At 37.7% G+C, this 24,856-nt stretch overlaps 2 non-coding genes and 1 pseudogene across 2 annotated transcripts; 1 reads left to right on the forward strand and 2 right to left on the reverse strand.

Annotated features, from left to right (window-relative positions):
• The first annotated feature begins 1,772 nt into the window (after window positions 1-1,772).
• Window positions 1,773-1,844, forward strand: TRNAQ-UUG (transfer RNA glutamine (anticodon UUG)). Its single transcript has one exon. It is a non-coding gene; the product is annotated as a tRNA-Gln (tRNA).
• Window positions 1,845-20,663: 18,819 nt separating this feature from the next.
• Window positions 20,664-20,837, reverse strand: LOC150093772 (U2 spliceosomal RNA; annotated as a pseudogene).
• A 3,607-nt stretch (window positions 20,838-24,444) lies between these two features.
• TRNAQ-UUG (transfer RNA glutamine (anticodon UUG)) lies at window positions 24,445-24,516 on the reverse strand. Its single transcript has one exon. It is a non-coding gene; the product is annotated as a tRNA-Gln (tRNA).
• Between the last annotated feature and the right edge of the window lie 340 nt (window positions 24,517-24,856).

A 24,856-nucleotide genomic window follows, 5' to 3' on the forward strand; every position in this document is an offset into this window, starting at 1 on the left:
GTAGAAACACAAGCAACCGTTCAGATTCATAGTTTTGGCTGCGCAGTCTTTGATCACTTACTGTACCTTCGTCTGTCTGCAAGATCGTGTCGTCCAGAACTAAAAAGAGATCACTTCTTGCCAGATTCCGCACTAAAACTGAAAACAAAACGATAAGCAATGTCATCAAAGTTGAACAGTAGATCTGCAATTATGGATCTGAGCATTGGCGAAAGAGCGCAGATCATGGAGATGACCGTCTTCAGATTTCCCTTGTAATTGCCAAATTTCTAAGAAATTTGGCAATTACAAGCTCTGTTATAATTTATATTTTCTGTTGAAAAGGTGGAATATTTTATAGACATTTTATTTAATGTTTAATTTATATTTATTTATTTTAATTAATTAATTTAACTTTTTTAATTTTCTTATGATCACTAGGATAAAATTACAAATTAATACAAATACATATTACTTTTAGCAAATGTTTGTTTTTCAAACATAAAATTCCTATAGTGGTTACTAGGGGAAAGACAATGCCTTTGCATACTTGAAGCTTCTTTTTTTATCCATAAATACTTGAAAAAAGTGTTCGTAACGTAACTGGAATGACAGTTTTTGGATAAGTAAAGGCATCTTTCACTCTGATTGTACAGTGAAAGGGACGATAATAAATCTTAAAGCTTGTTGATGATCGTAACCAATTTCAAACAACGAATTGCCGTATTCGAGCTGAGAATACTATGACTATCGCAGAGATCGCATTAGAAGTCGTGAAGCATCGTCCCTACAATTCTGGGCTTAGTTCCTTTGAATTTCTCGTTATTTCCTAATCGAAGGCTAGTGGATTGACTTACGTCTGTAAAATTGCGGGTGACCTTCTGATCGTTTTGCATTTAGTTTGCAAGATGTAATATTCCATTTTCCAGGAGAAAAACTGTCACCCTTGAATGAGATCGGGGGATCGGCTAAGATATATTTGAGGTCGATCATTAGGTCCAAACAAAGATCGTGAATCATTTCAAAAACTGCTCCTAGAACTCTGTTAATGATGACTGAAAAATTTGTTATGCAGTGAAGAAATGCATTGTAATGGAAAGGGAGATTAAGAGCTATCTTTTTTATTGTTTTTTTTATTCCACTGACATCTCTCTCTCTCTCTCTCTCTCTCTCTCTCTCTGTTTAAGGTAGGGAGCTATTACAAAGAAAGCATTACTTTCAGTTAGTATCTTATCGTTTTTCTTTCTGTTCAGCTAATTCTATTTGTCATTTTAATTTTCAGGTGGCTTTGCAGACTTATATAATTAATAATTTTATTAATTATATAAGTGTTATATAATTAAATTTTAAACAGTTGGCTACAATGTTGTATATAATAAAGTGTCTAGTTGGATTAGTTGATCTGTTTTGCGCTATCATACCATGATATATGCTACAATTTAAGTGCATTTAACTATTCAGATGTTACTAGGAGATGGCAGGAATAAATAATAATAATATGAAGAATAGGATACTGCTAAAAAAGGATATTAATATTTTGTAAAATTTTTACATATAAGAAATGTTCGGTTGACCATGGGAAAACAGGATGGATCTATTTCATCGTATTGTGTGAGATGAGTTCGTTCACCGAAGAATCTTAAATAGTTCAGACGTACCAAAGGTGTCTGATACCGTCACTCTCGTGTGAAAGTAATTATAATCAGCATGTGGTAACCCAAACTGATATCTTATCCAAGTTAGATAGTTATACTTTATTTTGAATAGATTTGTTGCGATGATATAAACGTAAGGGTTCCATGGTGTAATGGTTAGCACTCTGGACTTTGAATCCAGCGATCCGAGTTCAAATCTCGGTGGAACCTTTTTTTTTTTTCCCCTTTCACTTTCTACTATAATTAAAGAATAACTTATTAGTGCAACATTAATGTAATTCAAAATATTAAATTAATCACATAAAAGCTGAATATTCTTTATAACATAAAAAGTATGTGTACTTTTCTTCCCAAAATAAGTATAAAAATAATAACTAAGTGTATCTACTACTACTAGTCCTACAAGAACTATAACCCAATAAATAATTAACTAAATAATTTTGACAAAAATCAGTGCTATAAAATCAAATTAAACAGTGCGTACGAAATCGTCACCTTCATGAATGATCTCCAAAAAATATTTTTAAACGTCCCTTCTTACAGCAGTTATATAAAATGCATTTCCTATCACATAGAATATCTGAAAACTCCTGTTGAGGAAAGCTTTTGGAGCCATTATATTACTTGAATTACAAATTACAGTTTCCTATACTGTACATATACGTATCTTTAACGTATAATACATCCAAGGTAAAAACATTTCAACATCTTTCTCTCATCCAGAGATTTTTATTAATAAGTTCAAGCACCTTTCGTCTACTTGTATATGAGCTATATATGACTTCTTCCTTATTTTAACCTTGGTATCTCTCCCGGAGTCTGGTTCCCACTGATGAGACTTCAATAAAGATTGAAACCGGTCTGGATAGTGACCCTTCGCATTGCATTATACACATCAGAAAGGGGAGTGTTTTGCATTATGGGATACATTATGGGATATATATTAAGGCAAATGAGATGAAGTCAGATATATATATATATATATATATGACTTCATGTCATTTGCCTTAATATATATCCCATAATGTATCCCATAATGCAAAACACTCCCGTGGAGTGCAAACGCCACATCCATTGAGCTACACAGGCACATTATACATATACTGTATATATCTGACTTCATCTGATTTGCCTTAATATATATATATATATATATATATATATATACAGGGTGGACTGAAAAGTTCCCAGCTTAAAAATGAAAAAACGAATTTATAATTTTTAAATTATTTTTATTTTTCAACACAATCTCCCTTAAGACTAATACATTTTTTCCACCGATGCTCCAGCGCCATTATCCCGACCCTGAAGTGCTTCTCAGTAAGATGTGCAAAATAACTCTCTAATGCTGCAATCACCTCTTGATCCGAAAAAAAAACGATGACCATTGAGGAAGAGTTTAAGTTTTGGGAAGAGATAGAAGTCAGAGGGAACCAAATCTGGAGGATAGAATGGATGTTCCAACAATTCATAGTGCAGATCCCTTTATTTTCTTCCTCTCCAAACCGGTATTTTCTCGTTCTGGTTAAAAGATCGGAATAATATTCCCAGGTTATTGTTTTACCTTTTTCAAGATAATTAATAAAAAAAATGCCTTTAGCATCTCAATACACCGAAGTCATGATCTTTCCTGCTGATGGAACCAACTTTGTCTTCTTTAACGCTGAACAACCGACTACTGTTTGGATTCTAGTGGGTAGCAATGAATCCAAGACTCGTCCATAGTAATAAATCGACGCACAAAATCAGTTTTGTTCTTGTTAAAACGTTCCAAGCACTGTCAGAGATTTTCAAGCCAGTGCGTTTTTGATCTGCTGAGCAAGCGCGGCACCCATCTTGCCCAAAGATTTTTCATTTGCAATTCCTCATGCAAAATATATCCTACACGTTCTTTTAGACATGTCTATAGTCTCTTTAAAAGTATGTACCAAATCATGGAAAGTGAACCATGATTTGGTACACACTTTTAAAGAACTTTCAAGTACGTAAGAGTACTTAAAAGGTCTTTTGTTGTTACGTGGCATTTTTTTAGATTCTTTTCTTCACATTCTTTATAATTTAGTCACTGTATTGTTGCAGATAAGTGTAGGTCTATTCTACTGTTAATTTTTCAATATATATATAAATGTATATTTTGGAGGGGGAAAATATTTTCACTGTCTGGTTTGGTCACATTACGTTGAAAACTCATCGAAATTATTCTAACCTCCTACGTGGAATGCGAAAATCTGATCTCTCTAATAAATGGGCACGTGTGCATCTCTTCTGATTCCCCACAGAGTTTCCGAAATAAAAATATCTGATTCTTGAGTGTGCATTGTGTACTAAAGATTTTCAAATGAAATTAAACAATCTGAACCTCAAGTACAGAAGCTTTGTTCTAACATATCCCATTATGACATGTTAAATATGCGAACCTGAAACGTCTATTTAACGTCATGTTTATTTATTATGCAGCAGATATGAAGCAAATACTGCTTTGTATTGCATATTGGAGTGATCTTAACTTAGAATAAATTCTTTGATTCGTAAACAGAATGACGTAACCAAACTACTCTAACAGGAGCGAAAATCCAAACATTATATCTTTATAATATTGGCCACAGATATATACAATTCTACGTTGACAGAAAAAAAAAAAAAATCTAGTCTTTCCCTTATTTTCTTGTCTTTCCCTTAACAAACTTTTATTTGATTTTTCAAGTAGCGAAATGGACCAACAATTTGGAAATCCTTTCTGGAGACTAACGTCTACTCTGCGATATTGTTACGGGATATAAAAAATTCCCAATAATGCAATTCATTTATCTATTTATCCCTTAAGAATATTCAAAAATGCAATGTCCATTACTACTTTCATGCATAGCTTTGTTGAATCTAACTACTGCTTATGAACACAGTGTTCATAGCAATTATTTTCAGAAGACGGAGAAAAGAAAATGATAAGGTCCCACAGCGATTCGAACTCAAATCTTTTCAACAAAGGAGCTTATCGAAACCATCTTTGCTTCGGGAGTTCCATATTAGAATTAGTCTCAATCAGTTACCATAAAACACAATAGAATACGAAATATGAGAATAAATGGATGAATTATAACCTGAAAATTAGAATACGAACAGAATAAAAAAGAAGGGATCGAGTAATATTTAAGGAAATGTCAATCACCACAGGATAATTGAAAATGGTGCTATTCTGGTAGACTGCTGTTGATGATGATGCCAAATATACTGATATAATTAACTCTAGAATATCCTAAAATTAAGAGCTCAGGGCCCTTCTTCAGAATCCTTTGTCTAGATGTGACATGTTAGAATTTCTCATTTATTCATTCATTCATTCATTCTGATACTTTGCATCAATTTCTCCGTAAGGATTATTATTATAATATTTCAGTTCATCTTGCAGTCATTCATAGCGCACGGGATTGTTGCTTTGGTGGCCCGCTATTGTTTCATAGGTTCGGTGCGTTTTATCATTGCAATGAAATAACACTACTAATCATGTTCACAAAAATAAATTGATTTAAATATTTCTTTCTTCCTTTTTTTTTTTTTTTCTCAGTCTATACTAGACGGAATTTTCTCAAGTTTGTGTACGGCAGTTTAAAATTTGAATTTTAAATTAAAAAAAAAAATACTACCTGTTATTAGCAACCTACTTAATAATTCATTGGCTCTACTGAAAACTTTGCTCTAATAACAGAAAGAAAGAAAGAAAGAAAGAATTACAAAGTCGTCACACCCAAATTTCAACTCGGATGGCCGGATTCTAAGGTTCAGAGAGCTAATAGCAAACACACACACAGTTTACGGTATACACAGTTTACATCCAACTGCAGCTAACGAATCCAATAACATTTCTCTCTGGAAAAAGACAACTTCAACTTCGCTAACATAATAAAAAGCATTGCCAGTAATCCTACACAAAACACAGACTGGAAATGCCTACTCAAAATAAATGACCCGGTTTTCTTAGGCACGTTCCAAACGCAGAATTGACTCTGATTGCAGAGGTGATGAGAGAATTGCCAACACAATGGAATTTAATGAAATAAAGAGCCAAATGGCTTCACTTCGGCGATGTTAAAATTATTCAAATTAAGGGGATATTGAATCCCACATTATTTCAAAGCCGAATAAGAAAACTCCAAGATAGAAATCAAAGAGTTTCATACCGAATATAGCAAATTATAAAAGTTCAGCGAGCCCAAGCGTGAGCAAACACCTGGGTAGTACAATACCGGGCAACTCGTTGTAAAGGTGGGTAAAAGCTAGGATCACTATTCTTAGTATTTGCCCTAATGTAAAACTTATCCCCTAGGAGATGTATGTTGTTTTACATTAAGGGAGATAGGTCACTACCCAAACTGGTTTCAACCTTTATTGAAGTCTCATCAGTGAGTAGGTAGACCAAATAATACCAAGATTATAGTGATAATAACTTTAATAGTACTGCACTGTAAAGTATTAAAGCCATTATCACTATGTGGCAACATGAACAAAATATTTTTGTAATTTTTTAAACAAATTAGAGAAATTTAAAAAATCAAATGTACAGTAATTTGATATCATCTATTGTGAGGGATAATTTCATTATATAGATAAAATTGAAATTGAAAAATAAATTATAATAAATAAATTTAATGACAAAAATTAAAATTATTATTCAAAATTAAGTGGATATTGAATAGCACATTATTTCTTAGCCGAATAAGAAACTCAAAGATAGGAAATCTAATCTAAGTTTCATGCTGAATACAGAAAATTATATAAAGACCGCGAGTCCAAGAGTAAGCCAACGTAAGAAACTCTTAGATTAGATTTTCTATCTTTCAGTCTCTTATTTAGCTAAGAAATAATATGGTATTTAATATTTGCTTAATTTTGAATAATTTTACGTTGCCGAAGTGAAGCCTGTTGGCTCTTATTTCAGTAATTGTATTTGTGCACCTTTTTTTGCAACTTGTACAGTAAAAATATAAGTTAGGACCATTGAAATCTTAGTATAGTATATGGATTAAGAATGAAAAAATCATTTCTATGCCCACTACATAAAGGGTTCATCAAAACCCTGTGTTGGCTTGGAATGGGACAAACTTGCCGTGCCAGATATTCTAAATGAGGAACAAAACTCCTTTAGAAACTCCATTCTAGCCGCCAAAACAAAATATGGGCTTACATGACTGCGACATCACAGCGCTATACCAAGCACTAATCAAAATAGTTACCGAACAGACACTAAAATTCTAATTGTCCCTCCCTATAACTACACCACTAAAATGAACAACACTTTTCGCGTTGCCACTCTCAACATTAACGGTCTGCGCTCCGTCAACGCACAACGCGCTGTTTGGAGCCTAATCTTACTGCATGAGGTTCATGTACTCTTTCTTCAGGAGACGCATTTTTATCAGTACTGGGACATAGAAAACTTCTCCAGAAGCTTCCCCGTTCAGAGCTTCTGGTGTTTCGGAGAGCGCTGTGCGAGGGGGTGGGAATCCTTATTCGTCAGCCTATTCTAGGCGGGTTTTTCAATGTACAGAAAGATGCTGCAGGACGTCTAGTCTCTATAGACTGGAAGTTTGGAGGTAGAGTCATCCGCTTCCTTAATGTATATGCCCCCAACAACGCTCACCAGCGAAGCGGGTTCTTCATGTCCATAGAACCCTATTTACACGGGGCTCAGTATATCATCGCCGGGGGGGACTGGAACTGCATCGCTGACGCAAGACTTGACAAAGTTGGTGGCAACATCAACTCCGGTACCGGTGGCTCTAGGGAACTGCAACTCTGCTGTGATAATGTCGACCTCATCGACATCTGGAGGGAACATAATCCAGACACAGTGGGTACCACATGGGCGAGCGGAGGAGTCGCAACGCGACTAGACCGCCCCTATATTTCCATGCTACCCGAGGTCGTAGAAACATCGAGAGGACCCTGGAAAATGCCTCCAAGCTTCCCCAAAATTTATAGCAAGGATTTCCAGCTGCTATGCGAAGGAAGGAAAAGGGCCCACTGGGACTGGGACGCGTGGGCCCAGTTCAAAACCGAGGCAAAAGAGCTCTTCCAAAACATCTCCAGAGAAAGAGCTCAAGCGCAAAGAAAAAAAATGAGAGAGCTGTACCGAGAGCTAGGGTGGTACCGGGCTAACCAGAGAAACGGTATTCTAGCGATTCGCTTATTAAAGCCGTGGAAATCGAACTCGAGGCACTTCGACGAAAAAAAGTCGCCGAGCTCGATTTTCGCACCAGATTGTTTCTCCGGCAGGCGGAAACACCTTCGGCCGCTTTTTATAACCGGCAGCGCATAGCAGCACAAGATGAGAAAGCGGTTCGGCAAATTCATGCTAACGGGCAAACACTAACAACCACGGGAGACATCCTGCGGCAATTTTCCCAGCATTACACGAGAACCTATTCCGACGAAGCTGAGGAGACAGGCGACTTCGGAGTGTGGAACATTGACAACATGCCTGAACACCTCAGAACTCTTCAAAAGAGATCAATCACTTCGGAAGAGGTTACTCGAGCCTATAAACAGCTTAAGCTACGGAAAACCCCTGGCCTGGATGGGCTAGGCGTTGAGCTCTATCGCTCAGCCTGGTACGTCATCTTGCCTATCCTGGTCTCACTATTCAACAGCTTCCTATTCACTGGTGACGTGCCTGCTGACTTCGTTAGCGGGTACACAATTTTCATCCCCAAGAAAGGGAGAGACCTAAATAGCATGGGTAGCTGGAGGCCCATTTCCTTGACTAACACAGACTACAAATTATTCGCAAGAGTGATTTGTAACCGTCTGAAGTTGGGCATTGGGAATGTGCTAACCAGCACTCAAGTATACGGAGTTCCGGGAAGATCGATGGCGCTCAACCTCTTCCTGATAAGAGATCTTCTTCGCTTTGTGACGAATAAGGAACTCCCACTTGCACTCGTATCAGTAGACTTAGATAAAGCGTTCGATAGTGCAAAGCACAACTTCCTGCACTATATCCTAGAGAAAGTCGGAGTGGCGGCCTGCGTAAGGGAAGCAATCAAAAGCATGTACAGTAAAACAACAACGCACATTGCGATTAATGGGTTTCTTTCAGAACCCATTCCCATACGCAGAGGGGTTCGGCAAGGCTGCCCCCTTAGCCCCCTTCTTTTCTCTTTAGTACTAGAGCCTCTTCTAAAAAAAATTGATGAGACGCGCGCAGTAAGAGGAATACCGCTACCCTTAGGCTCCAAACAGAGCAAAACTGTCGCATATGCCGATGACATTGTCGGAACCCTTAGGGATTCCGAATCGATTTACATCTTCTTCGGCATACTGCGAGAGTTCAGCGTGCTCAGTGGTCTTCACACCAACCCAGAAAAAACAAGAATCAAAATTTATGGGAAATTCGACCCTGCCAGTCTTCCGTATGGTCTGAAACCCACAACCGGCCCATTAACAATACTAGGAATTCCCTTCCTAGAGACCCCAGTGTTGCAAACACAACACTTAATAGAAATGTGTTGCGAAAAACTAAAACCCTTCAGTCCCAACTACCTATCATTCGAAGGTAGAGCAACAGTTATCAAAACAGTCCTAAAACCAATGTTACTGCACACCATTAACCTCACAAACATAACAGACACACAAGACAACGCCATTCACAAACATATCACTAATTTTTTCTGGAACAACAGGAAACACGAGGTGCGCAGGGCATTTCTCCATCTTCCCCCCACACAAGGGGGATTCGCCCTGCCAATCCTCAAATACTGCCACCTAACCAACGCTGCTCAGACCATACGGAAAGCACTGGCATCAAATCACCCTTCCGGCAATCTGATGAAATACTTCTTAGGATTTTTCCTACCCTACTTCGGGATTACTGGCCACGCCGGACCATGTGCAGAGACGGTGCCTGAGTGGTACTACACAATATGTAAACTTTTTAAAAAATTGGCAACGGATGGAGTTCGAGTGCTTCAGCTCAGCCCAAACAAGCTGTACTGGAAAATTTTTGACAGCTTTGACTGGGAAAAACCCGATCTGGGCACAAACGAAGAGGTGCTGTTCACCAACATAAAAAACAGCTGGGGGCAACCATTTCACCGGGACTTAGCCTGGAGAATCGCCTACGGCAGACTCCCGGTGAAACTCGTAAAATCAGCTTACAACCCGCGACCATGCAACCCCTTCTGCGACGTCTGCGGTGCGATAGAAACCGTAGGGCAACTCTTCTTTCACTGCCCGCCAGCACAGCGTGTTTGGCACAGACTGGCTGAGGTGCTTGCGATCCCAGCGCTCACATTCCCCGAAATAGTCTTTCTACAGTTTCCTCCCCCAGTAACCAAAAACAAGAAACACCTGATTTTCCTAATAAATGTGATTAAGCACCACATTTGGAAAACCAGGAAAAAACACCTTCTTAACGAGGGGGATCGCATCTATCTCCGTGTTAAGAACTTTCTCTCAGCCTACCTCCGCCGCTTCCTGGAGCAGGAAAGGTACTTACGGGGAGAAGAGCGGTTCCTGAGGAGATGGTGTGATCCACCAACCATCTGCCAGATCATACAGGGGGGAATCCGGTTGTGTCTGCACCTATAACACCTTCAAGTTGTAGGTGTTGACGCTATCTCGATCTTCCTTCCTGATCAGCGTTTACCCCACAGGTATGTCTAGTCCTTTCACAGTTGAAAGTTTTTCTGTCCCCAGGTTGGGGTTGACCTGAACAAACCCGGACTGCGAAGGCCAACATCGAGGTGGTCCCAAGCCCTTTTCAGGGCGGGGTCTTCCGGGCCAGGTCATCTCCCTTCTTTTCCTGGTTATACTGTTCTGGGTTTGCTCGGCAAACTCATTCCTCTATAGAATTGTCTTCCACATAGTCTTTAGATTTATTTACACTTGTTAAATTTGCTTAGTCTCTCCTTTTTTTTCCTTTTCAGGATTTTTCCTTTTTAAAAGTGAAAAATCAACGACCGTTTTAGAAGCACCCCTGGGGGGGTCAACAGCTAAAACAGGTCAGCTGAGGCCTCTTTCATCTACTCTACTACTATGCACTCTATCTTTATTTCCTCTCCTACTATCTGCTGAATCTCAGCCTATCTTACTCCACAGGCCAATGATGAGATACGTTGAACTCACAAATTATTATTATTTAGGACTTCCAGGGTAACAAATGGCAATGCTGTAGCCCATGAAGTTTTAACTGAGGCTCGGCTATTGCCGTTACCCAGCCATGATTAGAGCTTTTTAGCTCAATAACAAGCTCAATAAGTAGAATGACCATCCACACAGATTTACTTCATTTAGATGACGGGATAAAGAGTCGGTCCATCGCCCAGTTCTTATAAGAACTCTTAGTATAGTATATCTTATCTTACTATAACGATCGTTTGGCTCGGTTTTTCGAGATGGCGGCTCGCGTGTTAGTGTTTCGTGTATTATTGATGGTGAATTGTGAATTTGATTGATATGTTTTTTAGCGATTTATGTTTATTCATTAGTAATAGTAGTTAATTGCTTGCTATCCTAAACAGACACTTTATTTTTCCAGAGTGGTTTATCCAGGTAAGTCAATTGAAATTACAAGGGCGATACGCTAGGCCTACTGCCGCTAGTATCGCCATTGTTTCATATATTGTAATCATAAGCAACTGTCTATTTGTTATCGTGACAAGAGCAAGGCATGTCCTGCCTCACAGAACAGACTTTGGGGCCAATCATGCAGGCACCTTATGAAGAACTAAATTTCAAAGAACTTCTGCTTTTTTCAAGCATGTAGACAATCTACTGCACACTAAATAGCCAGATAAAGTCGTAATTCATCAAATAAAAGAGGTTGATTCAGATCACCCTCAATTCTCTGAAATTCTTCCCAGTATCCATCAAGATAGCACCAGCGTAATAGAAACAACTGCTGATGACAATTCCATTGCAGATTACAGAGATTATCAGGAGGTTCGCGCTCGCAAAACTGCAGGCCTCTGAACCACCCAATCGAATGGAAGAAGACGGTCCTGATCCGGACTCTCCTACCTCCTCAAGGGAAAAGATACCTCCAATTATTCTGCGAGAAAAGAACAATTGATGTCCCTAAGGACTATAATGTCCAATTTAAAGATTTCATCCAGTCAAGCAAAGAATGTCACAGAAGGTATTGAAATACAGCCCTGCTCAGTGATAGATTATCGAAGGTTGACTGGTGAATTGGATGCCAAAGGTATACAGTATCACACCTTTTCACTAGGATCAGAAAGAAACCTCAAGGTAGTAATCAGAGGTATCTCGGAAGACGTATCCAGAGAAGAAGTGGTTGCGGATCTACACCACCAAGATATACCACCCATTAAGGTCAGTAGAATGACCGAAAAAGACAAGACTCCAATGCCACTGGTTCTAATTGAGATCAGTCAATCTTATAAGCACATATATGATCTGACATCCATCTGTGGACTAAAAATTACTATAGAACCACTAAGAAAAAGAGCTTCAACAGGGTAGTGCCACAGATCTCAAAGATTTAGCCATGCCCAGAAGATGTGCAGGGCTGAATTCAAATGTCTAACATTTGAATTCAGCCCTGCACTTGAACAGATGATGAGGTGATTTGAGATGAGGCTGTTCAAAATCATTTGAACAGCCTCATCTCAAATACATGCACTAAACCAAAATCTACCCAGGCTAAATGTGCCAATTGTGGCGGTCCTCACATTGCCAATTACAAAGGATGCGCTCACAATCCAAGAAATAGAAAATCAGAAGCAGAAACATTTTTTTCACACCTATGTCACAGACTACTTCACAGTTTCCTGAAGTTCAATATAAGAGGTCAGACGCCCTTCAGACGAAGCCAGAGGTTCCCAAAAGAGTAACTCCGCAACAACAATCTAGGACATATGCGGATGTAACTCGTCCTAAACAGTCATCCCGTGAACAGACAACACCACACACAAATCTGACAGCTATCATTACCTCTTCTCTCGCAAATATGCTGTTGGATTTTAGCAGATCCAACCCTTCACAAATTTCTACTACAGATTTCTAAAGGACACACAAGCCATTATTTCAGCGCTCACTAATGAACAGTAACAAATTAAAACCAGAATTTCTAGAGATCATTGCGCGGAATGCGAACGGACTGAGGAGTAAGATTTTAGAACTTCAAATTTTCGTCCAAAAGACATCAGCCAGATGTCCTTTTACTAAATGAGATGCACCTAAGACCTTCAGACAACCCCAAAATTTGTGGATACAAACTGTACAGAGCTGATAGACTATCCCACAGGTGAGGAGGCATGACAATTTTCATTAAAAATTTCATCTCTCATCATTCCATAAACAACCCTCCTACCACCAACCTCGAGATCACCGGCATTGAGATTCTCACGAGTTCTGTAGGCAAATTAAAAATTTTCGCAGCATTCATTCTCCAGAAAAATCATTACTGTTCTCGGATTTGAACGCCTTATTCGATACCGGAGAGCCTATCATTGTGGCAGGTGATTTAAATGCCAAGCATCCAACCTGGAATAGACGTTCCACCAACAAAAATGGACAGATACTACAAAACTATGCTGGTTTCAACAACCTGCATGTAATAGGTCCCGCTGACCCCACCCATCACAACACTTATGGTCGGGCTGATGTGTTGGACATAGCCATATTGCAGCACATCAGACTGCAATACAATTTAATGACGATTAACGATCTGTCATCAGACCATAACCCAATACGGTTAAAATTGGGAAACCTTGAAAAATTATCCTCCCCCCTCACTCATTCATTCCTTGGGAAAAGCTCTCCAAGGTACTTTCAAAATATATTGGTCTTGTTCCCGTCATTAAATCAAAAGAGGAAATTGAAACAGCTGTTAAACATCTAACAGAACAGATTAAAGCAGCCTGTGCAGAAGTTACTACCCCTGCAACTACTCGCAAATCCAACCACTTGCTATAAGATATTATGAATCTGATTAGAGAAAAAAAATAGGGCATGAAAAAGATACCACAACACCAGGGCGCTGCAAGACAAACGGATCTTGAACAGGTTCAAGTCTGCAGTGAGAGATGCCCTCGTAGCCCATAGAACTCAACTCTGGTAAGAAAAACTGACCTCCATCTCTACTGATAACCACTCCATATGGAATCTCATCCGAAAGATTAAAAACAGAAATAAACCTCTTCTCCCCACTCCAAACAGATTCAGGTCTCATCCACACTGATGCTGATAAAGCTGAAACAATAGCAAATCATCTTGAAAAACTATGTAAACCTGCATATGATCACCTCGATTTTAACCATATATACAAGATCCACTGTAACGTCAGATATTCACTCAATTCTGTCACATTCTGCACTGAAAAAATGACACAATTTAAGGAGAAAATAATTGCATTTGAAGAACAACAAATAATAAATAAATGGATGAATAATCAAGGTAATGGAACAAATACACAATTTCGCTAACATGTTTCAACATAACAAAAGTCGTATGTTTGCTCTTGGCCAGTGAATTTTACTGCATCGTGTTACTTTTGTAATGATTAAGAATCCAGATTAATTCGTAAATGAGTACGAAAACTGTAGTTGCGATATTTGTTAGTATTTTTTCTTATTACTAAATTTGAAGATCATGCATGTCTTTGGTCTAAAACTTCCACTGAAGGGGAAATCTGAGCCATTTCTTCAATCTCATAACCGTATTGAATCATCAGAAATATTTCAAATTCTACTTTTCTTTACAATTGTCACAAACTGAATGTTGGGACACCGAGAGAGAATTGATAGCAGAATGAGTCCCACTGCAGTTATGCTTTTCGTTCACATCCCAACAACTATTACAACCGCATGTCACAACTGGCACAAAGAAATAATGACGAAAAAATGTAACAAATTAAGGTGTGTGTTAAATAATACTTTTCAACTCAATCGTGGTGCGTTTTACTCTAAATTGTTTTTAAGTAGGAGAGGATTTCTAAATCTTAAAATCAGTGCCGATCCTTCGACCCGAGCAAGAAGGGCGCCTTTCCTATTACAGGTGAGGGGAAAAAAAAAAAAAAAAAAAAAAAAAATATATATATATATATATATATATATATATATATATATATATGGGAATAAATTTTTAACTTGGGTATATTGTATATTAGGATAACCAAGCAATTTCATATATGCTTGGTTATTTTAGCTCCTAATCCCAAGTATGCAAACAATTAAGTTTGCGCCTGAAACAAAGTTCAAGTCTAAAGATGGTACAACACCAGGGCAACTCATTGTAAAGGTGGTTAAAGCTTTGATCACTATTCTTAGTATTTTCCCATAATGTAAAGCACATCTCACTAGAAGATGTATACTGCAATGCATTATGGGTGGGGTCACTACCCAGACCGGTTTCGACCTTTTTTGAGGTCTCCTCAGTGAGTAGCTAGACCCTAAATACCAAGGTTTTAGTAATACAAAGCCTTATCAACTTTACCTATATAAGTTGCAACAAGGTGTATTAAGTTTTAATAAAAATCTCTGGAGGAGATATTGATGGGAATAAATTTTTAACTTGGGTATATTGTATATTAGGATAACCAAGCAATTTTATATGCTTGGTTATTTTAGCTCCTAATCCCAAGTATGCAAACAATTAAGTTTGCGCCTGAAACAAAGTTCAAGTCTAAAGATGGTACAACACCAGGGCAACTCATTGTAAAGGTGGTTAAAGCTTTGATCACTATTCTTAGTATTTTCCCATAATGTAAAGCACATCTCACTAGAAGATGTATACTGCAATGCATTATGGGTGGGGTCACTACCCAGACCGGTTTTAATAAAAATCTCCTCCAGAGATTTTTATTAAAACTTAATACACCTTGTTGCAACTTATATAGGTAAAGTTGATAAGGCTTTGTATTACTAAAACCTTGGTATTTAGGGTCTAGCTACTCACTGAGGAGACCTCAAAAAAGGTCGAAACCGGTCTGGGTAGTGACCCCACCCATAATGCATTGCAGTATACATCTTCTAGTGAGATGTGCTTTACATTATGGGAAAATACTAAGAATAGTGATCAAAGCTTTAACCACCTTTACAATGAGTTGCCCTGGTGTTGTACCATCTTTAGACTTGAACTTTGTTTCAGGCGCAAACTTAATTGTTTGCATACTTGGGATTAGGAGCTAAAATAACCAAGCATATAAAATTGCTTGGTTATCCTAATATACAATATACCCAAGTTAAAAATTTATTCCCATCAATATCTCCTCCAGAGATTTTTATTAAAACTTAATACACCTTGTTGCAACTTATATAGGTAAAGTTGATAAGGCTTTGTATTACTAAAACCTTGGTATTTAGGGTCTAGCTACTCACTGAGGAGACCTCAAAAAAGGTCGAAACCGGTCTGGGTAGTGACCCCACCCATAATGCATTGCAGTATACATCTTCTAGTGAGATGTGCTTTACATTATGGGAAAATACTAAGAATAGTGATCAAAGCTTTAACCACCTTTACAATGAGTTGCCCTGGTGTTGTACCATCTTTAGACTTGAACTTTGTTTCAGGCGCAAACTTAATTGTTTGCATACTTGGGATTAGGAGCTAAAATAACCAAGCATATAAAATTGCTTGGTTATCCTAATATACAATATACCCAAGTTAAAAATTTATTCCCATCAATATCTCCTCCAGAGATTTTTATTAAAACTTAATACACCTTGTTGCAACTTATATAGGTAAAGTTGATAAGGCTTTGTATTACTAAAACCTTGGTATTTAGGGTCTAGCTACTCACTGAGGAGACCTCAAAAAAGGTCGAAACCGGTCTGGGTAGTGACCCCACCCATAATGCATTGCAGTATACATCTTCTAGTGAGATGTGCTTTACATTATGGGAAAATACTAAGAATAGTGATCAAAGCTTTAACCACCTTTACAATGAGTTGCCCTGGTGTTGTACCATCTTTAGACTTGAACTTTGTTTCAGGCGCAAACTTAATTGTTTGCATACTTGGGATTAGGAGCTAAAATAACCAAGCATATAAAATTGCTTGGTTATCCTAATATATATATATATATATATATATATATATATATATATATATATATATATATATATATATATATATATATATATATATATATATATATATATATATATACAGATATACAGAATCAGTGTGACGGAAAAAAAAAATATATATATATATATATATATATACAGAATCAGTGTGACGGAAAAAATATACTTTATAAAATAAATATATAACAATTTATGAATTATAGGTCTTTATTTTATTACTCATTCAAACATATCCAAGCCCATCAGCAGAAAGTCCAGATATGTACAATAATAATAATAATTAAATGCATTTTTTTGATATTTTGCTGAGTTTCAATCAGAGCCTGCAGAAAATAAGAAGTTGTTAAGTCGAGTTCCTCCGGATTTGAACTCGGATTGCTAAAGTCAAAGTACTACCACTTGATGGGAACCTGACACCATGCGACCATTTGTATAATTCCTCGTATTAACGTTACTTTTAAGGACCCGGAGATATTGAATTTATTTTTACCTTATTTTTGAACATTAATTTTATATTAAGGACGGATGGTATACCTGGTCCTTTGCTCAACCAGACATCGCTTTCACAAAGTTAAATACAAAAGTATTTTTAAGTATGTTTATTCTTGTTGGATTGTTTTATTTTGCTTCGTTATAGTTTTCGTATGTAGTTTTAAGCTAAGGGAAAGAATAATTCATTTTATTATCTAAATATTCTGATATACTTTTTTTTTCTTATTTCTTTTGGTTGTTGTATTACTCTGTTGACATTATGTATTGCTCGGTTGTCTTAGATGGTGAATTTCAATTTGGTCGGCTTATAAAGGTTCCATTATGTGAATGCGATGGAGATGTGTATGATGTCTGTGCGAATCATTCATTTGAATTTGAACTGCCATTGTGATACATTTCCATTATCCAAAAAGGGTAGGCAGAATACGTACACTCTTCAACTTTAACTTCCGTCGGTAGGCTCGTTCTTTCATAAATGAATTCATTTTTGTCAGTGATGGTCAGGTGTGTGTGTGTGTGTGTGTGTGTGTGTGTGTGTGTGTGTGTGTGTGTGTGTGTGTGTGTGTGTGTGTGTGTGTGTGTGTGTGTGTGTGTGTGTGTGTGTGAGATATCCCATATCGGGATTTTTTTTTTTTTTTCCAGAAATGGTTCAGACTAAAGTCACAAATAACGTTTCAAGTTTCTATGTCATATTTTAATTTTCAGGCGAGTGACACCTGCCAGGACTTATTGCTGACGACACTGTGCTCCTCGGAAACCGTTATCGATGCTACTCGCCGCTAATAATATAATATGTTTAGTACGTAATTCGCTTGTATGTCACGAAACCTTTCAACTAAAAAGTTCTCGACCCGTTCAAGTTCGAAACCAAAAACTTTATGAACAGACTAGTACATAACAAAATGGTCCTTATAAGGACTGGCTTAAAGGAGCGAAGCAAAAATGCTTTTCATCTTCCCCGAATGATCCTGTGAAGTATGATCTATATATTATATATAGATTATATATATATTATATTATATATTTATATATATATGAATTATCACCGCATCTCATGGTCAATAATTGAATTGACAATTGACATTTATTCTTTAAGGGTGAAGCAAAATGCTTTTCATATTCCCCGCTATCTGTCGTTGTTACAGTGAGGGTAAAATTTACGAGCAGTTTACTCGCCCTGAATGGGCATGGAGATTATGTATCGCTATAGGAGGCTAATATAGTTTTTGGTCTTCTATATTTAAATATGTCCGTTGGCTCGTATGCTGCAGCTTGTTGAACCAAATCGTTGGGATGTGTGGACGTCTTTAGAAAAAATTTGGAAGCTAAGGATTGCAGATAAGAGAGAATATAGAGAATATTTGTGTCTCTGTGGAGTTCGCTATTTCTAACATACCACGGGGCGTTCAAAATCATTCTCAAGCACTTGTTCTGCACTCGCTGTATCTTAATAATGTTAGTATTAGAGGTGTGGCTCCAGGCTGGAGAGGCATAGGTGGTCAATAATGCAGAATTCATATATATATATATATATATATATATATATATATATATATATTAAATATAAATTACTAAAAGTTGTATGAAAGTTTTATTAAAATTATATATTATATATATATATATTTTGTGAGTTCAACAAACTTCATCATTGGCCTGTAGAGTAAGCTAGGCTGAGAGTCAGCAGATAGTAGGAGAGGAAATAAAGATAGAGTGCATTTTGGTAGAGTAGGTAAAAGGGGCCTCAGTTGACCTGTTTTAGCTGTATGCCACCTCCCCAGGGGCGTTTCTAAAACGGTCGTTGATTTTTCACTTTAAAAAAAAAAGGAAAAAATCCTAAAAAAGGAAACATGTAACATAAAAACAACAACAAACCAAGACAAATCTGGAGAGGTAAACTTAGAGGTGGAGGAAGGATCTGGCCGAGTGATGCAGCTCACAAGGAACTGCACCGTCTCGCTGTAAGCCTTGGCGGCTCAGGTTGTCAGGTCCTCCCCCACCTGTGGGAGCTTAGTACAGAAAGGCTGAATACAGGGAAACTGAATACTTAGTAAAGAAAAACCTTCAATGTGGTTACTGTTCCTTTCTTTTGTTGTGGGCTGTTATGATTCTTTTCGCCACCTCACTTCCCTTGGCCATGTCTAGTTTGCAGAGAACTATATAGAACGCCGAAGCTGCCTCCTCGTCTATATCCAGGGCTACCTCTACTTGCACAGGGGTGATTTTGCTGATGTCATCAACAAAGATGTCACCCCATTTTGCACTGACGATGTCGGGTCCATATTTCCCTGTGAGGAGGAGTTCAGGTTCTCCTACTTTATCTATTGCCTCTTTAAACTTTTCTGCCACCCCAGGCATACCTCTAAGGAGATGTTTTAGAGTCTCCCCAGCTTTTGCATGAGGGACTTCTGGGTGTTCGGTTTCAGATACTTTTGCTGTTTTGAGATTTGTCAGCTTTTCTTCCTGCGGACTTAATGGCCGTTTGGAAGTTTTGGTGTTCGTTTACATCTCTACTTCAGCTTCTTCTACTGTATCTGAATTGGCGATGTCTATATTGGCAGTGTTAGCTCCGCTTTCGTCCGTAGAAGTTACCATGATGATTTCTGCATTGTCAGTCTCTTCTGTTGGGATCGTATTGCTGGTCTCTGCAATTCTGGTAGGTTTCCCTCCCTTACGGGACCTTTTCGTTGTCCTAGACATGGCGGCATGATCAGGAGTGGCGTCAAGAGGCGGAAACTCTTCCTGTGTTGTGACCTTTTCATTACTTGGTTTTGTTGCTGATGTGATTGCACCACCCATCCTCTCTGCGAGGGTTCTGGATGGGCAGGTGTCGACTGTGTGGTCAGTGACCCCACATTTCAAACAAGCTGCCTCACATTTTTCTTGGTTGTGGCCAATTTTTAGGCATTTCTTGCATTTTATGCGAGGGCAGTCTGACCCAAGATAATTGAAGGCACAACATCTAAAGCAGTTGCTTTTTGACGCCTGGGTAATTTATCATAACCCGGGCAGATCCTATGAGGACAAAGTTAGGAACTTCGGTCCTCATTTCAAGAGAGATGGTTACTTCCCCTGACTTCCACTCAGGATTGTCGGCGTCATTGTGAACCAAGATTTCCCGTAACTCCCAACTTAGAGAATACGCTATGAATTATATCGTTGTTCTCTGCATATTCTAGGGGAAATCGTGGTATCCTAAGGGTTCTCAGGATGCTCCCAACCATGAAGGGAGATACTTTTACTTTACCACAGTCAAACCCTTGGAGAAGCTTTTCTCTGGTCTCCATATTTATTTTTGGTCATTACCTGGTATCTTCGTCCCGCATAAGGGGTGAATCCAAAAATGTTCTCTGCGCCGACGCAGTCTATGATGGCTTTCGCCATCACCCTTGCTGGTATTGTGGCGTCAACCTCGATTCCGAGGGTACGCACACGCGGCAGAATGGAGGGCATGATCAGATGGGGGAGCCTAACTATTCCCACCACCAAGTGTTTGATATTTCCCCAGTCCGGGGTTTACTAAGTTCTGTAAATTTCCGGTTAAATTAAATATATAATATATAAATATAAATATAAATATATCGTGAAACCCGATGGGACTCGTACTGATATTAACGGTTAAGAACAGAACTATACACTTTATCTAAGCCAAACGGCCGAGAAGCGATACTACAGAAATGATCTGATCTTGCGAAGTATGACCTTCAGGCAGTAAAGAGAAAATCAGAATGGTCAGTCACTCGGAATCAGAAACAATTCATATGTCATGTTATTTGTTATATACTCTATATAAAATGAAAAGGTGTTAGAAGATTTATTTAGTTTATTTATGATTATGCAAGATTATAAATATTTACTCTATATATTCATAAAATTATTTTCTTTTCTTTCATTTTTTTATATTATTTATCTTTCTTTCTTTAAAGTTCATTTAATTAGAGGTTTCCAGGAATTTAAGATAAGCCGAAAGTTGAAACGTTTTTATGTAACGGATGTGACATTATTTTCGAAACGGATGTGACGTCAGCTTGGTAGATGATTACTTTTAGGGGGCGACGAAATGCGTAATGCTTCTTCCACCTTTGCTGCGAGTCGCCCTTGTGTTGCACTACCATTGGATAAGTAGCTCTGTCCTAAAGGTAGTGCAAAACAAGGACAACCGCATATAATCAGTCATGACCTACCAGCCCGGAAATCGGGAAGTTGGGCGACGTAAATTTATGTTTTTCCATATTTATAGATATACTAGGGCGTATCCCTCTTAGTATATCTATAAACATGTAGAAAAACATAAATACACGAAAATAATATGAAATAGTAATTCTTGTAATCTGTCTCCAAAACAGCGGCCATCAAAGTTGACAGAGATGGTAGCAGGTAAATTTTAAATGCCTTACATCATTCACATCTCTGAAATCAGCAAAGAGAATTGCGTCACGAATGCGCATGGTTCCAATTTACATTCTTGCCCATAAATTGCTTTTATTGGCGAGAATATCAATATAAAGTTCAGTGCCTTTTCTGCACGAAATTTCTGCACCTTTTTCTGTTCTGTCTAAAGACTCTTGTGATAACAACTTTCATTCCTGCCCTGAAACACACACACACACACACACACACACACACACACACACACACACACACACACACACACACACACACACACACACACACACACACACACACACACACACACACACACACTTGATAACTTGTATACTAGATACCATCGATTTTTGTTTCAGTTTCACAAATGATGAACTTCAAAGATGAACTATTTCAATTTCTGTAGTTATTGAAGTACGATAAGAGAATAAATGTATAGTTAGTAGCACAATGATTCCTCTTCATTTACACTTTTTTAATAATAGGTCAGACATGTGACTAAAATAAAATTAATAAATTAAACAAAAAAGAAAAATGTCCCACTGATTTCACCATGGGACCATTTCCCATAAAATATCACTGCATTTCAACATAAAACATAACTAATTTTTTAATCTGGTAATCCTGCTACACAGACCAAAGAAGGAATTATCTTTCAATACATTTCAGGCCTTCAATAAGCAGGCTGGTACCTCACGCGGTTTGAATAAGTGCATCTACCACCCAAAAGGTTCAGCCAATCGATGCTGGTATTATTGTTCATGATTGGACAAGTGCAACTATGAGGTACTCTACTGTTTATCCGTGCGTGCGTTCTCCAAATGATTTATTTGTTTTACAGGAGTCAATTCCCCTTTCCCTTATAAGACAGATCTACAGGCATAAAACTTCCATAAATACTTCTTAAATTCTACACAGGATTCGATACTAAGTATGAGTGGGACAGTGAGAAGCACCTCTCTCCTCTGGTTGCCTGTCCTATCTAACATTGCTCCACCAAACATACGGAGAAGACAAGCCTTGATTAAAGAATTTAATAAGGCACTGAGCAACCCACTGTTCCCCCTGCACTAGACCCTCATAAATCCACCTAGTCTTCGCCTAAAATCAAGAAAGCCTTTCTGGTCCATGAACGAACTCTCTTCATCTGCCATCAGCACCTGACACGTGGAGAGAACACCAGGCCGACAATCTTCCAAAATATGGCTTCCTGGTTGAGGATCCCTGTGCTCCGAAGCCTGTTTTTGCTTTTCCTATGAAGATTTGGTCATCTCTCAACAGGATCAGAACTAACCAGGGCAGATGTGGCTACATAAACGGGGGTTGTTAAACCACCCTTATTGTGATTGATCCCCCGTGGCCCAGACGATTACTCATATTGTGAACGACTGCCAAGGCGCCAATTTCAGGATGGTGGCCCCCAGGACATCCACGAAGTGACGGATGAGGCTCTCGATTGGCTTTATAGACTGGACATTGACCTTAGCTGTATTGTATTCCTTTTGTCATAAGAATAAATAAATAAATAAATTACTTTGCGATTACCACCATTAAAATTCTATTATATTAATCCGTGAAATCTCTGATTCCATTTGCTCATATATTTCGGTCTTCTGAGACACTGAAAAACTTCATCAATCTAGTGGATCGTGGTCCCCACCATCCACGCTTTAAACACTTGTTGTGCCAATCTTACCTTTCCCATTTGGTTTAACTGATTTTTATTTCTGAGATTAGCTCTGATCATGCATTTTTGAATGCTAGCAATGTCAGGCCCTCAAAATTATCATATCGGTGATGTCCTACTTGACCAACTATATTATTTCTTCAACGGTCTACTCTATATAATAAAATTGATATTGAATTTGTAATAATAATTTAGTGATAATAATAATTTAGTGATAACTGAGCTTGTGATTTTCCTAGATACCCGTGTGCCTACATAGCACAAATGCATAACGTATTCTATAGGTTAACATTTACATTGTATTTTGTGTTTTCTGTTTTTTACCCATTTTATATCATTGATTTTTCTTAATTTTTTTCCCAACCAGTTATATGATTTATCTTTAAATTAAATAATTGCGTTTTTATAATTTAAGTTATTTAATACTCAGAGAGTTGCATCAACTTCACCATGCATCTGGTTTTGCAAATTAACGCGAATAAATGGCATATACTTTTAATTCCTTTTATTAGCAGCACGAACATGCGACAACAGAAACACATTAGATGCTCAATGGCAACAGTTTAATTATTGCGTAATAATAAAAGCTCAGTACTAGATTTGTTTTATCCTGGTCGTAAAATCTGTTTGACCAGATTGCGGGTCTTTTATGTTGATGAGGAGAAAGAGAAATAAAAAAAAATCATAGATTACATTCAAATTCTAAGTGCGGACATTTTGTGATTCCTTCGTGGTACCTACAGTAACTCTATTCCTACAACCGTAAAATTTAAAACATTATACAAGAACTACAAGTTAATTTATCTAAAATAACTTGTATGACTTATTTACACCAAACGGCAAACTTACTACACTAATAATTATTTAATCTATACCTTAACGAATATCGACTTTAAAAAAAAAAAAAAAAAAAAGACCGCCAATGTCAAAAATAACGCTTTCAAATATTTCAGCGATGTATGCAGATTTTAAAGTTATGTATTTTGAAATATTTATATATTTGTGAATATCATTTGAACACTTGTAGTTACTAAATTTATAAAAGGTTTAATACGTGAACTCCGTGTTTGTTCCGTTACTTTCTTGTGAAGCTATAATGCACTTGACTTCAGCGTGAGAGGGCAGAAGCCTCAAGGCTCATAGATGAGTGCTTATTGTTATTTAAAATAATAACAAAAAGTAAGTTACACTGGGAAGAACTCAGGTCCCACCGAGATTTGTACTCGGATCGCTGGATTCAAAGTCCAGAGTGCTAACCGTTACACCATGGGACCACACACAATTTCGTTTCTGCTACATGAAATTTAAACAGCGTATTCCTTTTGTGTTTGCGTTTATGTCGCAAACACAAACAAGTCCAAGGTTTTGCAGGCGAAAATAAGCAATCTTCATCTGCCACAATATCACTCAGTGTCTTGCACTAAGATCACTAGCACTATTTTATCCACTCGTATTATTACCTCTCTTCTCTCTGCATCCCATTTGCGCTGTTAGAATTTAGAGATTTATGTCAGATGAGTTTCATTTTGTTGGGAGTGCAATATAATTGGCTGATGTCCAATCGACATCACTAATGAAGGTGGGAGTTGTTTCCTACAAATGGAACAGCGTCAA

This window comes from Typopeltis vanoorti, chromosome 23 (genome assembly GCF_054136105.1).
Source record: "Typopeltis vanoorti isolate ZY-2024b chromosome 23, IOZ_Tvanoo_1.0, whole genome shotgun sequence".
Classification (NCBI taxonomy): domain Eukaryota; kingdom Metazoa; phylum Arthropoda; class Arachnida; order Uropygi; family Thelyphonidae; genus Typopeltis; species Typopeltis vanoorti.